Here is a 14,889-nt window from a genome sequence, read left to right on the forward strand (position 1 = left end):
CGTTGAACTAAAAGCAGTGCTAAATTCTCCAGAGCCCACAGTGACTGAGGCTGATATTTCTCTATATGTAGTTATAAGGAGGAACATTTTGCATCAACATTTGCATATTGGGATGCTGGTCCATTCAAAACAGCCTGCTGGTTTCTGTCCTCGACAGGTTTTAATCATCAGAATGAAAATAAAAAATTGGTGCTCAATTTGGTTTGTATTTGTTAAAGACTGAATATGGAAGTGAAATTTAGTCCTGTAAATGATTTTAAATATCCTTACTCATGGAAACTGGATGTCCAAATCTTCACACACTTATTTCAGAGGGTATTGTTTTGTTAAAACCTTGAACAAACTTGCTGATCTGAGCAGAAATGTCCATCAATGTCAATCATTTATCACTAAAAGAAAACAGCAAAGTTTTGGGAGGCACATCACATTAGAATGAAAAACTCCTTCATTCGTTTACAGGAAACACTTTATCCTGGTCAGGGTTGTGGTGGATCTGGAGACTATTCCAGGTAATATTGGGTGTGGTGAGGGGATATGTATGGGATGAAACACCATTCTATCACAGGCCACCACACACACATTCATCTGCTCATTCCCAAATATATGGGATTTTTGCTGTAAATAAACACAGACAACACAACATGCAGTAAAAGTCACTCAGTTATAACATGTCAGTAATACAGGAGACAGTCTAAAAGTTTTGATTCTTTGACCTCCATGAATACACTGCTGATGAAAGTGCAGAGGCTCCAACTCTCCCGCCATGGGCGGGAGATCTCCCGCTTGAGGGAACATTCAGAAAATCCTCCCGACCTCCCGCTGACAACATAAAAATCTCCCACCCGCCCTTCCTACACATGATTAGTTAAAACAATATATAACTTGATACGTTTATGTTGACGAAAATTAATAGTTGACTTTCCGCTTTTTGTGTGTCTGACATTGGATGGGTGGACTCAAGCGTGTACCTTGCAGTATATGCCGATTCCCTGGTTGATACGCCGATCGGCGTAACGGGGGGATTGGAGTGAATGCCGGATGTATGTGCACGCAGATCAAGCATGCATATGAATCGAGCGGAATTCAGTATACCGCGGGGTCACACTGAGCCACCCAATGTCTTAGCAGTTACCGATAAAGCAAACAGATGGCGCTATTAATGACACGCGAGAGAACAAGAAAACCCGCGACACTCAACCATTTTGTTTGTTTTTTGTCGCCTGCTCATCTTTAACTTCATGTTCTCTTGAATGAGATAATGAAACGAAGTTCCGTTGGTGGAAATGGTGAAAGCCAAACTACGAAGAAAAAATATCAGAAAATCACCAGGATAAAGTTCGGATCGCCCGTCGCGATGGTCGCCAGGGACGAATGGCGGACTATTTTGGACGACAGCAAGACGACCCTATGTCTGACAAGGTTGGATCACCAGACCAGACGTTAGATTCTAACAAAATTGTCTGACTTTTTTTGTCTGACTTTTACTAACTTTGACTAAGAAATAGAATATTATTAGAAGAACATTATCACGATGGTGTAGTGGTTAGCACGGTCACCTCACAGCAAGAAGGTTTCAGGTTCGAACCCAGCGGCTGGCGAGGGCCTTTCTGTGTGGAGTTTGCATGTTCTCCCTGTGTCTGCGTGGGTTTCCTCCGGGTGCTCCGGTTTCCCCCACAATCCAAAGACATGCAGTTAGGTTGATGTGGGGCAGCCTTGGGCTGAGGTACCCTTGAGCAAGGTACCTGACCCGTGACTGATCCCTGGGCGCTCTGGTGTGTCTGCCCACTGCTCTGAGTGTGTGTGCATGTGTTCACTGCTTCAGATGGGTTAAATGCAGAGGATGAATTTCACTGTGCTTGAAGTGTGCATGTGACCAAATAAAGGTTTCTTCTTCATCAGAGGGTGTACCATTGGCAATTTATAATAGTCATTATTGATATTAACCTTGACTTTAGGCATATTAAAGTTTGGTCTGTCACTGGATTTATCTAGTTCTGTTACTATTAATAAGCTTTAATTGACATGAAATGTGGTGAATCATTCATATATATATAAATACACACACACATCATTATATATACACAAACATTATATATATATATATATATATATATATATATATATATATATATATGTAGGCGGCACGGTGGTGTAGTGGTTAGCGCTGTCGCCTCACAGCAAGAAGGTCCGGGTTCGAGCCCCATGGCCAGCAAGGGCCTTTCTGTGTGGAGTTTGCATGTTCTCCCCGTGTCCACGTGGGTTTCCTCCGGGTGGTCCGGTTTCCCCCACAGTCCAAAGACATGCAGGTGAGGTTAACTGGTGACTCTAAATTGACCGTAGGTGTGAATGTGAGTGTGAATGGTTGTCTGTGTCTATGTGTCAGCCCTGTCATGACCTGGCAACTTGTCCAGGGTGTACCCCGCCTTTTGCCCGTAGTCAGCTGGGATAGGCTCCAGCTTGCCTGCGACCCTGTAGAACAGGATAAAGCGGCTAGAGATAATGAGATGAGATGAGATGAGATGAGATGAGCATGAGAACTCACTCATGAGGCTGATTAGTAGCAGGAATAAGGAGGGTGGGATCTTCATGGTGAGCATTGATGAGACTCGACTGCTCCACTCAGCTCAGCTGCACATAAATACTGCTTGGACACACAGCACTGTGGATTTGCATCATGACGTCATGATCAGGAAATAGAACAGGGGCAGTGTTTCTGTTGATCAGAAACCTGTGATCATCATCATACAAGATTTTTGTCAGAAATGAAGGCACGATGAGATACAGTACGTCCTCTCTTTGTAGAAATGTTTGCGTTACTTGTTTTTTCTTCCTTAGAATTTATTTCATGATGAAGTCCTGAAGCGTTTTATTCCCTTTCTACCACTTGTCAACTGCATTGTTTATTAACTAAACATCGTCCCATTATACTTTTTATCCATTGATATTGATCCTTTTACATTTCATGACAAGTTATTTCCTGTTTTGTTGTAACAAATAGTTGTTCCTTCACCAGACTCTCTGATTTCCTTTCAAAGAGAGAGAACAAACTTAAAAAAAAGTGGCTTGACATGTTACTGAGAAACCAGAAAGGACAAACTCCACTGTCCTGAAGAATTTCCTGAGAGTTACTGGAGAAATTATAACAGAGCAGAATGTGCACATTAATAGAAACCTGCGATTTGAAGCTTGCACTACTGTCAGAGCTCCCAGGATCTCATCTCATCTCATTATCTCCAGCTGCTTTATCCTGTTCTACAGGGTCGCAGGCAAGCTGGAGCCTATCCCAGCTGACTATGGGCGAAAGGCAGGGTACACCCTGGACAAGTCGCCAGGTCATCACAGGGCTGACACATAGACACAGACAATCATTCACACTCACATTCACAGCAGATGAACGATGTTGTCTGCTGTCATGATGCTGATGGTGATGTTGGGCTCAGTCACAGGCTGAGCTATAAACAGCGAGATACAAGCAATTCAAGTGCATGACGTTTATATTATTGATATATTTAGTGATGAGTCAAACTTCCTCAAAGTTTCTTCATCTTTCGTTGTGTATTAAAACACTAGCACAACAATTTTTTTCAGGAAGTCAAAGTGTAATTAGATTAGATTTGATAGAACTTTATTGATCCCTTTGGTATGGTTTCCTCAGGGAAATTAAGATTCCAGCAGCATCATTACAGGATAAACAGAGAATAGAAAATGGAAAAAAAAAACCTTCTAGATCTCATCTCATCTCATTATCTCTAGCCGCTTTATCCTGTTCTACAGGGTCGCAGGCAAGCTGGAGCCTATCCCAGCTGACTAAAGGCGAAAGGTGGGGTACACCCTGGACAAGTTGCCAGGTCATCAGAGGGCTGACACAAAGACACAGACAACCATTCACACTCACACCTACGGTCAATTTAGAGTCACCAGTTAACGTAACCTGCATGTCTTTGGACTGTGGGGGAAACCGAAGCACCTGGAGGAAACCCACGTGGACACGGGGAGAACATACAAACTCCACACAGAAAGGCCCTCGCCGGCCACGGGGCTCGAACCCAGACCTTCTTGCTGTGAGGCAACAGCGCTAACCACTACACCACTGTGCCGCCCAGCTGCCAGGATAGAAAATTAATTAACTTCTGACCAATCAGATCTGAGAGCAGCACTGTGGTATCGTCTATTACCAGAGTCTACACTCGGCGTCGGAGTCTATTAGATACACCCAGGCCTGAAGGAATAAATGTGAGATTACTGTTGTGTAAAAACCAGTTTCTGAAGTCGTGTGTGTCTTTCAGGCTCAGTGTTACACAGCTGTCTCTTCTACAGTCAGGCCAGACAACCTGAGGTATGAAATGCCTTTACTGTTATCCTTTGATATTTCAATTCGTCCTTCAACACTTTTACTGTAGAATGTGGCTCCACTTGCGGTACTGTTGTGCCCAATCCACTCTAAGGGCTTTCCACGAGGATGTTGTATCCAGCTCATGCCATAAGCTCCAAAATTATATCCTCCAGCTTTACAAGAGAAGCTAACCATTCCACTAGGATTACTCAGGCCTGCATGACTAGGAATAATAATAATAATAATAATAATAATAATAATAAGTTCAATTTATATAGCGCCTTTCACAAACCCAAGGATGCTTTACACAGGAGTTACCAAAAAAAAACTAGGAAGAATAGTGTGAGGTAAAGAGAAAAGTTTTCAAGTTAGCTTTGAAGGAAGAGAGAGTGGAACAGTCATGAAGCGATTGTGGTAATGAGTTCCAAAGTTTAGGAGCACCAACACTGAATGATCTGCCACCCATAGATGCCAGTTTAAAATGTCGAACAGTCAGAAGTCCACAGACAGAAGATCTGAGGGAGCGGGAGGGACAGTACAAATGAATTAGCTCACAGAGATACAGTAGGAAGGGATGAAACCATGAAGAGCTTTATAGGTTAAAAGCAAGATTTTGTATTTGATCCAAGAGATAACTGGCAACCAATGCAGTTGCTGTAAAACAGGAGTGATGTGAGCAGTGCACTTGGTGAGTGTGAGGACTCTTGCTGCTGAGTTTTGGATGTACTGCAGGCGATTGAGCAATGTGGCAGGGAGACCATGAAAGAGAGAATTGCAGTAGTCAAGACGAGAAAAAATAAATGCATTGACCAACATTTTGTCATCAGTTTCCAAGAGAAAAGGGCAGAGACGTGCAATATTGCGGAGGTGAAAGAAAGCATTCTTCGTAATTAGTTTAAGATGGGGTTCAAATGTAAGGGTGGAGTCAAAGATCACTCCAAGGTTTTTTATAATTTGGGAAGGACGAATAGACACACCATCAACATCAATAGTAAAACTGGAGAAATTCTGAACCTGTCTTTTGGTACCTACTAATAGAACCTCCGTTTTGCCAGCATTAAGTTTAAGGCAGTTCTTATGCAGCCATTACTTAAGGTCAGTGATGCAAGTCCTTAGCAGCTGAACAGAGGCTATGGAAGGGGTGATAGTGATGTAGATTTGAATATCATCAGCATAACAATGAAAGTTAAGGCCATGGTTACAAATAATCTGGCCTATAGGAGAAACATATTATATAAAAAGAAGGGGACCAAGGACAGAACCCTGAGGCACACCTTGAGCAACAGTAGCAGTGAATGATTTACTGTATGAACACCAATAGAAATAAACTGTTGCCTGTTTGCTAGATATGACTGAAACCAGGATAAAGCTAAGCCAGTAATACCAAAAGAAGACAGTCTGGAAATGAGTATCTCATGATGTATGGTGTCAAAGGCAGCTGTGAGGTCCAAGAGAACAAGGACATTGAGATGACCAGCATCAGTTGAGAGCAGGAGGTCATTAACAACTCTTAAGAGAGCAGATTCAGTGCTATGCATATTGTGAAAGCCTGACTGAAAGGGTTCATAGAGATCATTACGAGCAAGGAAAGTATGAAACTGAGAGGCTACAACTCTCTCCATTACCTTAGCTAGGAAAGGGAGATTTGAAATGGGTCTGTAATTGGACAGTGAAAGAGAACCTAGACCAGGTTTCTTTAGTATTGGTGTAACTGAAGCAATTTTAAGGGAGGGAACAGTGCCTAAAGCAAAACACTGATTAATCAAATGAGCAATAAAAGGGGAGATAGCAGATACACAGGATTTAAGAAGTGCAGTGGGTGCAAGGTCCAACAGACATGATGAGGAGGAGGACGTAGTCATAATTTCCAATACTTTAGAAGAATCAACAGGAGAGAAAGCAGAGAGACAGCAGTCAGCTTTATGAGAAAGAGCTACTTGCAGGACAGAAGAATGAATTTCAGAATGAATTTCAGAATGAAAGTGTTGTTAAATACTGTCAATCTTATCCTTGAAAAAATCCAAAAAAGCCTGACACTGAGCAGGGGAACTGGGAGTGGTTGAGGAAGGAGGCTGAAGAAGTTTATTTATTGTATTAAACAGAGTTTTGGGTCTATGATTGCCACTCTTAATGATGTTAGCATAGTAGGAGGATCGGGCAGCATTAAGAGCATCCTTATACTTTGCGATGTGTTCAGAGAAGAGTGAAAGATGAATAGTAAGGCCAGTTTTCTTATAAAGGCACTCGAGCCGCCTTCCCTTGGCCTTCATAGCCCTAAGCTCAGAGGTGAACCAAGGAGAGGCGCGATTTGCAGAGACCTGTCTAGTTTTAAGGGGAGCGAAAGTGTTGTGTGTTAGATATAGGATTATTGTAAACAGCAACCGTATCATCAGGAGAGGAAACCTCAGCAAATTTACAAAAAGAAGAGAGGAGAGAGGCAGAGAAAGAATGCACATCAATAGAAGAAAGATTACGGAAAGAGACAGTAGAACACAGAGGAAGTTTAGAAGAAGGCACACTGAGACAACACTCAATCAACTTGTGGCCAGTAAAACCTACATCAGAACCTGATACAGATACAATTTTTGTACCAGCAGAGCAAAGCAAGTCAAGTATATGACCATGATTATGTGTGGGACAGTCAACATGCTGAGTTAAACCAAAACATTCAAAGACAGTCAAGAGCTCATCAGTAAGGGAGCAACTAATATCAACATGAATGTTAAAGTCACCCAGAAGAATGACAGCAGTACAGACAGATGAGGCTACAGTTAGCAGTTCATTCAGTTCAGACAGAAAAAGAGATGGTGATGATTTGGGAGGTCGATAGATTAAGATCAGCAACATCGGTGTGGGAGTGGAGGTTTTCATCTCATCTCATCTCATCTCATTATCTCTAGCCACTTTATCCTGTCCTACAGGGTCACAGGCAAGCTGGAGCCTATCCCAGCTGACTACGGGCGAAAGGCAGGGTACACCCTGGACAAGTCGCCAGGTCATCACAGGGCTGACACATAGACACAGACAACCATTCACACTCACATTCACACCTATGGTCAATTTAGAGTCACCAGTTAACCTAACCTGCATGTCTTTGGACTGTGGGGGAAACCAGAGCACCTGGAGGAAACCCACGCGGACACGGGGAGAACATGCAACTCCGCACAGAAAGGCCCTCGCCGGCCACGGGGCTCGAACCCGGACCGTCTTGCTGTGAGGCGACAGCGCTAACCACTACACCACCGTGCCGCCTGGAGGTTTTCAAAGCCAGATATTCACAGGATGTAACATCGTGAAAAACAATCTCTTTAAGTTTCAAACCACATAGACTCCAAACTCTGGCCTTTCACACCTAGTAGAGAAAGATTGTGAACAAGACCTCATTAAAAGACCAGCATTGAAGCTATACAATTTATTAAAAAAGAAAATCAGCAGAAAAGCTCACTGGGGACACACAGACTGATTAGTAGCAGGAATAAGGAGAGTTTCATCTTCATGGTGAGTGTTGATGACACTCGAGTGCTCCACACTGCACTCAGCTCATTTGCATCATGATATCATACTCATGGAGAGACCTGAACAAGTGATTTTCTCAGGAATAAAGGCATTATGAGATACAGCACATGGAGAAATGTTAACAGAAATGGCTTCATTACTTAATTTTCTCTTCCTGTCAATGATTTAATCCCATGATGATGTCAGGGACAGGGAGGTATCATGCTGTAAGAACTGATAGTCTGATATGACCTGAAACTGAAAAGCAAAAATAATAGAATAGAATAGAATACCTTTATTGTCACGATACACATGTACAATGAAATTAAAAGCAACTCCAATCACAGTGCAAAACAGCATAAAAATATGCAATATAAACACAGAACAAAGAATATACTGCAAAAAAAAGGGGTGCTATGTACAGTGTTGTGTTCAACATTATGGAGTGGGGTATTGCACATTATAAGTATTGCACAGAGAGAGTCCAGGTATTGCACATTATAAGTATTATAAGTATTGTACAGAGAGAGTACGGGTATTGCGCATTATAAGTATTTCACAGAGAGAGTCCAGGTATTGCACATGATAAGTATTGCACAGGGAGAGTCTGGGTATTGCACATTATAAGTATTGCACAAAGAGAGTCCGGGTATTGCACATTATAAGTATTGCACAGAGAGAGTCCGGGTATTGCACATTATAAGTATTGCACAGGGAGAGTCCGGGGACAGGGGGGTTAGACTATAAAGTCAATGCATATTCGAGTTCAGGGTGGTTATGGCTTTTGGAAAGAAGCTGTTTTTGAATCTATTTGTTTTTGTCTTGAGGTACCTGTAGCGCCTCCCTGAAGGCAACAGGTCAAGCAGATCAAAGCCAGGGTGGGAGCTGTCCATGGTAATGTTCTTAGCTCTGCTGAAGCAGCGAGAGGTTTAAATATCCATCAGGGAGGGGAGAGGGCAGCTGATGATCTTCTGTGCTGCCTTTACTACTCTCTGGAGCCTCTCCCTGTCTGCAGCAGTGCAGCTGCCATACCATACTGTGATACAGTACATCAGCAGGCTCTCAATGGATGAGCAGTAGAAGGTCAGCAGCAGGTTGGAATCTAGGTTGTACTTCCTTTTTTTTTTTTTGAACTTCTTTTTTTATTATTTGCAGCCATACAGTGCATCCAGATTTTAACAAAAAACAATAAAAAGATGAATGTCAGATATGTCACTCTTAGCAGGTACAAACAAGTAAGTCTTAGTCCACAGTTTAAATACACACAACAGTCCTTAGGGTTGTATCCTTCCAACATCAATTTACATCGTTTCGGTACATACATTTAATTATCTTAATATATGGTATTATTCCTTAACCTCAGTCTTCATGTTTCAACAAGTAGTATATATACACATAAATAAAGCAAAATCAAGGAAAGAAAAGAGAAAAGGGAAAAGAAAAGGAGGGAGATAAAATTGTTATAGTTAAATCAAGTGGAGATGCATAACAATATGTGTCCAGTTGTAAAGGAATGATTCTAATTTGAGCTGTAAGACTGCAGTGATCTGTTCTATGTGATACATGTCCTGAACTCTATCCCTCCATTGGGCTATTGTGGGGGGTTGTGGTTTTAGCCAGGAGGCCGTAATGACTTTGTTTGCAATTAACAGGAGTGTCCTTAACATTTTTGTCTGATTATTCTCCAGGAAATCTTCTGGTACTATGCCCAACAAAAAGTATATTGGTTCCAATGGTAGATCTATAGAAAAGCATTTATTTATTTCTTTGTGTATATTTTTCCAATATTCTGTTAGTTTTGGACGATCCCAAAATATATGTGTGTGGTCCCCTATTGAGCCACACCCCCTCCAGCACTCAGGTGACATGTTATTCCACCTTGATGTTACAAGTGGTGTTCTAAAGTATCGCATCCTTAACTTCCAACCATATTCCCTCCAGCTTTGACTACTTGTTACCTTATGTCCCTTTTCACAAGAAATTTCCCATTGCTTATCTGTAATGATTGTATTCATCTCCAATTCCCATTTTTCTTTAATATCTAAGTTATTTTCACCCATATCTTCTTGTATAGCCTTATATAAGTATGATATTAAGTGTTGTGTCACTGTTCTCTTTATAAATGAAATGAAGATATGTTCTATTTTAGATGGCAGGGAACAGAGCTTATCCCATTCTTTATGTTTCTTTAGATAATCTCTTAATTGTAGGAATCTGAAAAAGTCTTCATTTCTTAAATCATACTTTTTCTTAAGTTGCTCAAATGACATTAATACTGTTCCATCAAATAACTGATCCAATACCTCTAAACCTTTATCCTTCCACCTTTCAAATCCTCTATCAAGTCTTGCTGGGGTAAATTCTACATTTTTAGCAATACTTATGGCTCTGGAAATTGTCGTAGGTAACTGTATTTTTTTCCTTACACTTAACCATACTCTTAAAGTATTCTTAACCCATTTGTGAGTTTTTTTATTTTATCAGTTTGTAAGTTAAGGAATGTGAGTGAATTCAATGGAATTTTTAGGCATTCTGACTGTTCCATTCCTACCCAAATAGTATCTTCTTCGTGAGTTATCCAGCAGACTATGGGACGCAGTTGGGCTGCCCAGTAATACTGCCTTAAATTGGGTAGGTTAAGGCCTCCATTCTTTTTTGTACATAATAATCTTCTAAATTTAAGCCTAGGGGGTTTGCTTTGCCAAATGAATTTAGAGAACCATCTTTCTATAGTGATGAAAGTACTTGAGGGGACAGGAATAGGTAGAGATTGGAAGAGAAAAAGTAGTCTAGGAAGTATATTCATCCGGATAGTCTCCACTCTCCCCAGTTTGCACTTCCTGAGGACTCTCAGGAAGTGTAACCGCTGCTGAGCCTTCTTGATGACTGCCGTGATGGTCTCTGTCCAGGAGATGCCGGCGGAGATGAGAACGCCGAGAACCCGGAAGGTGTAGACCCTCTCCACACACTCGCCGTTGATATGAAGGGGGGCTAGGTCAGTGCTGTGGTTCCTGAAGTCAATGATGATCTCTTTGGTTTTCTTGGTGTTCAGAGCAAGGTTATTCTCTGAACACCAGGCTGCCAACTTCAGGACCTCCTCTCTGTAGGCTGCCTCGTCTCCCTTCGGGATGAGTCTGACCACAGTGGTGTCGTCAGCAAACTTGACGATGAGGTTGTTGTTGTGGGTCGAACTGCAGTCGTGGGTGTAGAGGCACTACAGGAGGAGGCTCAGCACACAGCCCTGTGGAGAGCCGGTGCTCAACGTGCGGGTGGAGGAGAAGTGGGGGCCAAGTCTCACAGTCTGGGGCCGGTTGGTGAGAAAGTCCTTTATCCAGGCACATGTGAGATGGGGAGGCCAAGAGTGTCCAGTTTTCTGATGAGAATGTCCGTGATTATTGTATTAAAGGCTGAACTGTAATCCACAAAGAGCATCCGGACGTAGCTCTGGCGCTGCTCCAGGTGGTTCAGCACAGAGTGGAGAGCTACGGCAATGGTGTCCTCTGTGGATCTGTTCGCACGATATGCGAACTGGTAGGGGTCGAAGTCTGGGCGGAGGTAGTCCTTGATGTGCTGAAGAACTAGTCTCTCGAACAGGGGCGATTCTAGCATCTGATCTTTGGGGGTGCTTAGCCCCCAGAGCTGACAGAGGCACCTGGCTTGAACGACAGTGTTTCCACGTTTATTCCGCATTTAGACTAGACTTAACTAGACAAGAAGACTAGACTAGACAAGACTAGACTTATGCAATGTTTTAACAGAAGCTGACCCAATAAACTATGATATCTACACATTTACAACCACTGACACAAATATTTACATTGTATTTTTAACTAAACAAGACCTACTACTGCATTTGTAATGTTGGAGCTATTCATTTTGAACAGTGGTAATTGTTAATTAATGTGTTATTGTGTATTGTGTAATAATAGTGTGTATTATTATGATTTTACATTAGTTTACATTAGTTTATATTTTTTGTTGATAAGCATGATAAACATGATAAGAATGATAAGCAAACGTAAACGCTATGTTACATTAAATAAAATTGACTAACACACAGTGGTCTAGCACCGTAGCACTTGTACAGCTCTGCACAAAAGTATCTCGATATGGATGATAAATGTCATTTTTATCATTCTGTTCATAGACCAGGGAACATCAATATTGCATTATGCATATTATTGTGTTGTGTTTAACAATTGTAACTCCAGTCCGTACCTTCACATCTCGCTATGCCAGTAATACTCAGGTGCTACTTCGAGTTCCTCATCGGCGTGGAATCCAGTTAAAAAAAACACCATGTCGTAGCAAGCACTCGCGCATACAGGCAACCCAATCAGAGGTGACACAAGGAGGAGAGGTATTTTACTGGTCATAGAACTATCACGTAACAGGTGAATTCAAGAACACACACACGCCCGCGCACACATTCATTGCGCAGTGCGCAAGGGCACTTATTTCTGAAAATTACGTCCAAAAGCAGTGTTTTTGAGGGTGCTGAGCTAGGTGGTGCTGAGCTCGTTTTTGGGGGTGCTTGAGCACCCCCAAAAATAGGCTAAACACGCCCCTGCTCTCGAAGCACTTCATGATCACCGGGGTGAGGGCTGGTGATGGGAGACTTCTTTGGCAGTGGGGTTATTGTTGCTGATTTTAGGCAGGGCGGGATGACTGCCTGAGCCAGGGAGAGGTTGAAGATCCTGGTAAAGGTGAGGGCGAGCTGATGAGCACACGCTCTGAGCACTTTACCAGGTACTCCATCTGGACCAGTGGCTTTCTTGGGGTTCACTGCCAGGAGCATCTGTCTGACATCGTGCTCCTGTACAGTGAATGGAGTGGTGCAGGAACCAGGTGGGGGTGGGGGCAGGGCTGGAGCAGATGAGTGCTGCTGGGATGTTTCAAAGCGAGCAAAGAAACAATTCAGCTCCTCTGCCAGCAGCGCACTCAGTCTCCCGCAATTATGTGAACACCGTCGGGGTGGGCTCGCTGCTGTTCATTTATGGTGTTCAGCAGGAGAGAAAGCATTCTGTTTACACTGCGCTTTCTCTATAACATCATGGTGTGGACAGACAAAGTACAAGGGCGCCCCTTATCATCCCATTGTGTTCTCCTTTCTCCTGCAAGTCAGACGCACGGAAACACTTGATCAACATATCCAGGAGAGTGTGAATTTTTTGGGGCAATTTGGTGGAAAACTTTTGATCAGTTTTGCTTTCACAAACATTTACTCACATATTATAGAGCTTTCCTGTAAGCCTGATAAACGAGGCCCAAAGTCTGTTTTCCATGACCCCAATATCCCAGAATCATCTGCTCACTGCTGCCATCTAGTGCTAAAAGTGAAAATTGTGTACATGCTGAAAGAAAACCAGGACACAGAATCATATCTAAAATGCCCATTCTTGCTCTTGTCTTGTTCTAGATTTCTAACCTGACTCAGTCATCCAGGTTTCTACTTTACAACCTGAAGAAGCTCTGGTCATTTCTCTCCATGGAGAACACTCAGCTGCATGTTCAGTCCCTCGTCATGTTGAGATCAGGCGACTTCCTCCTGACAGGTCTTCCACTGGGTGGAAGCACATCCCTGCAATTTCACCAGAACACAGCTGCATGGCTTGAGTATTTGTTCCAAGGCTGTCAATCAGGAGATTTTACACACTGCAGCCGGGCTCAGGAGATGTGGGCAGCTCACACACACACACTGACTGAAACAGCCTCAACACATGGACTGAAGTGAATTATCAAAGAAGAAAACACAAACCAGCCTTAATCTTAACAAGAGCCCTGTGTATCATGAGTCATAAAAAGCCTCAGAGCATTAATGATTCAACACCAGCTACAGTGCCTGCCAAAATTATTGGCACCCAGAAGAAAATGAGCAAAAATTATTTGCAGAAATTCCACAAGAGAAACTATTTATCTATTTTTTCCAACAAAAACGATCTGCATTAAAGCCATTTTTAACTGAAGTCATGTACATATTTAAGATAACGTTTTAAATCAAAGTAATTCTTGAAAAACTTGTATGATTTTCCAGGAAGTATGTTGTTGCCATTGTCTCCATGTCCTCAGGTAAGGTATATAAAATTAGTTCATGGTGACAAAAAGGACTCATGCCATTAAAAATGCACAGTTAAACATGATTATGTCCAGATCAAAAAGTCAGATCAAAATGTCTGAAATGACTGGAAATGTTGACCCATGAGCACATGGTTTCCCACACAGTGAACAGGATGGTGAGTTCATGGGAGAAAATGTGACAAATGATGAAAACACTGAGTTTGTTTCATGTTTTTGACATTAAGAATGAACAGGTGATCTGTGGTTGGTTTTAGATTTTTCATTTTGGAGAAAGCACAGGTGGCAGTGTGGGTCCGAGAACAGATGCATCCTGTTCCTGTGACTGTAACCGTGATAGATGCTTTACTGATAATAATCTTATACACTGACCTACAGTTTAAATGACATATTAAACTGTTAGTAAGTGTATAAATGCGATTTCTATTTGATTCATGTATTATGTTTTACATTTTGTATATTACATGTGTATGATCAAAATATATTCTGGTGCATTTTAGTTGCGTCTAATTTCTTTACTGCACAATACAATTGAATTCAACTCCATGGTCATCTTGTAGGAAACAAAGACTACTTTATCACTAATGTAAACTGCAGGTCTACACAGGTGAAGAATGAAGACTGAGTGAAGCAGAACGATGGACAAAATGTATCAGGAGAGTAAAAATGTAATAAATTACATGAATGGTCATTTACATGGAGGCTATTTGAAATGCAAATTTTCTTGCATAAAGTTTCGATTCACAGTTTCTAATCTCTTCTCTCTCCAGCTGTGACTATCAGAGCCTGAAGCAACACACAGATACACACCGAAACACACACATTTTGAAGAAGTGAGCTCAATCAAGCGTTCAAGTTTTCTGCTTTGTTAATCAAATCAGTTCAAGCTGTTCAGATTCAAGCCACAATGAGTTCATGATTAAATGTTACACAGGAATACACATGGGCAAGAATTCAACAAACAAGCTTTCACGAATAAAATAAAA

Source organism: Neoarius graeffei, chromosome 20 (genome assembly GCF_027579695.1).
Source record: "Neoarius graeffei isolate fNeoGra1 chromosome 20, fNeoGra1.pri, whole genome shotgun sequence".
Classification (NCBI taxonomy): domain Eukaryota; kingdom Metazoa; phylum Chordata; class Actinopteri; order Siluriformes; family Ariidae; genus Neoarius; species Neoarius graeffei.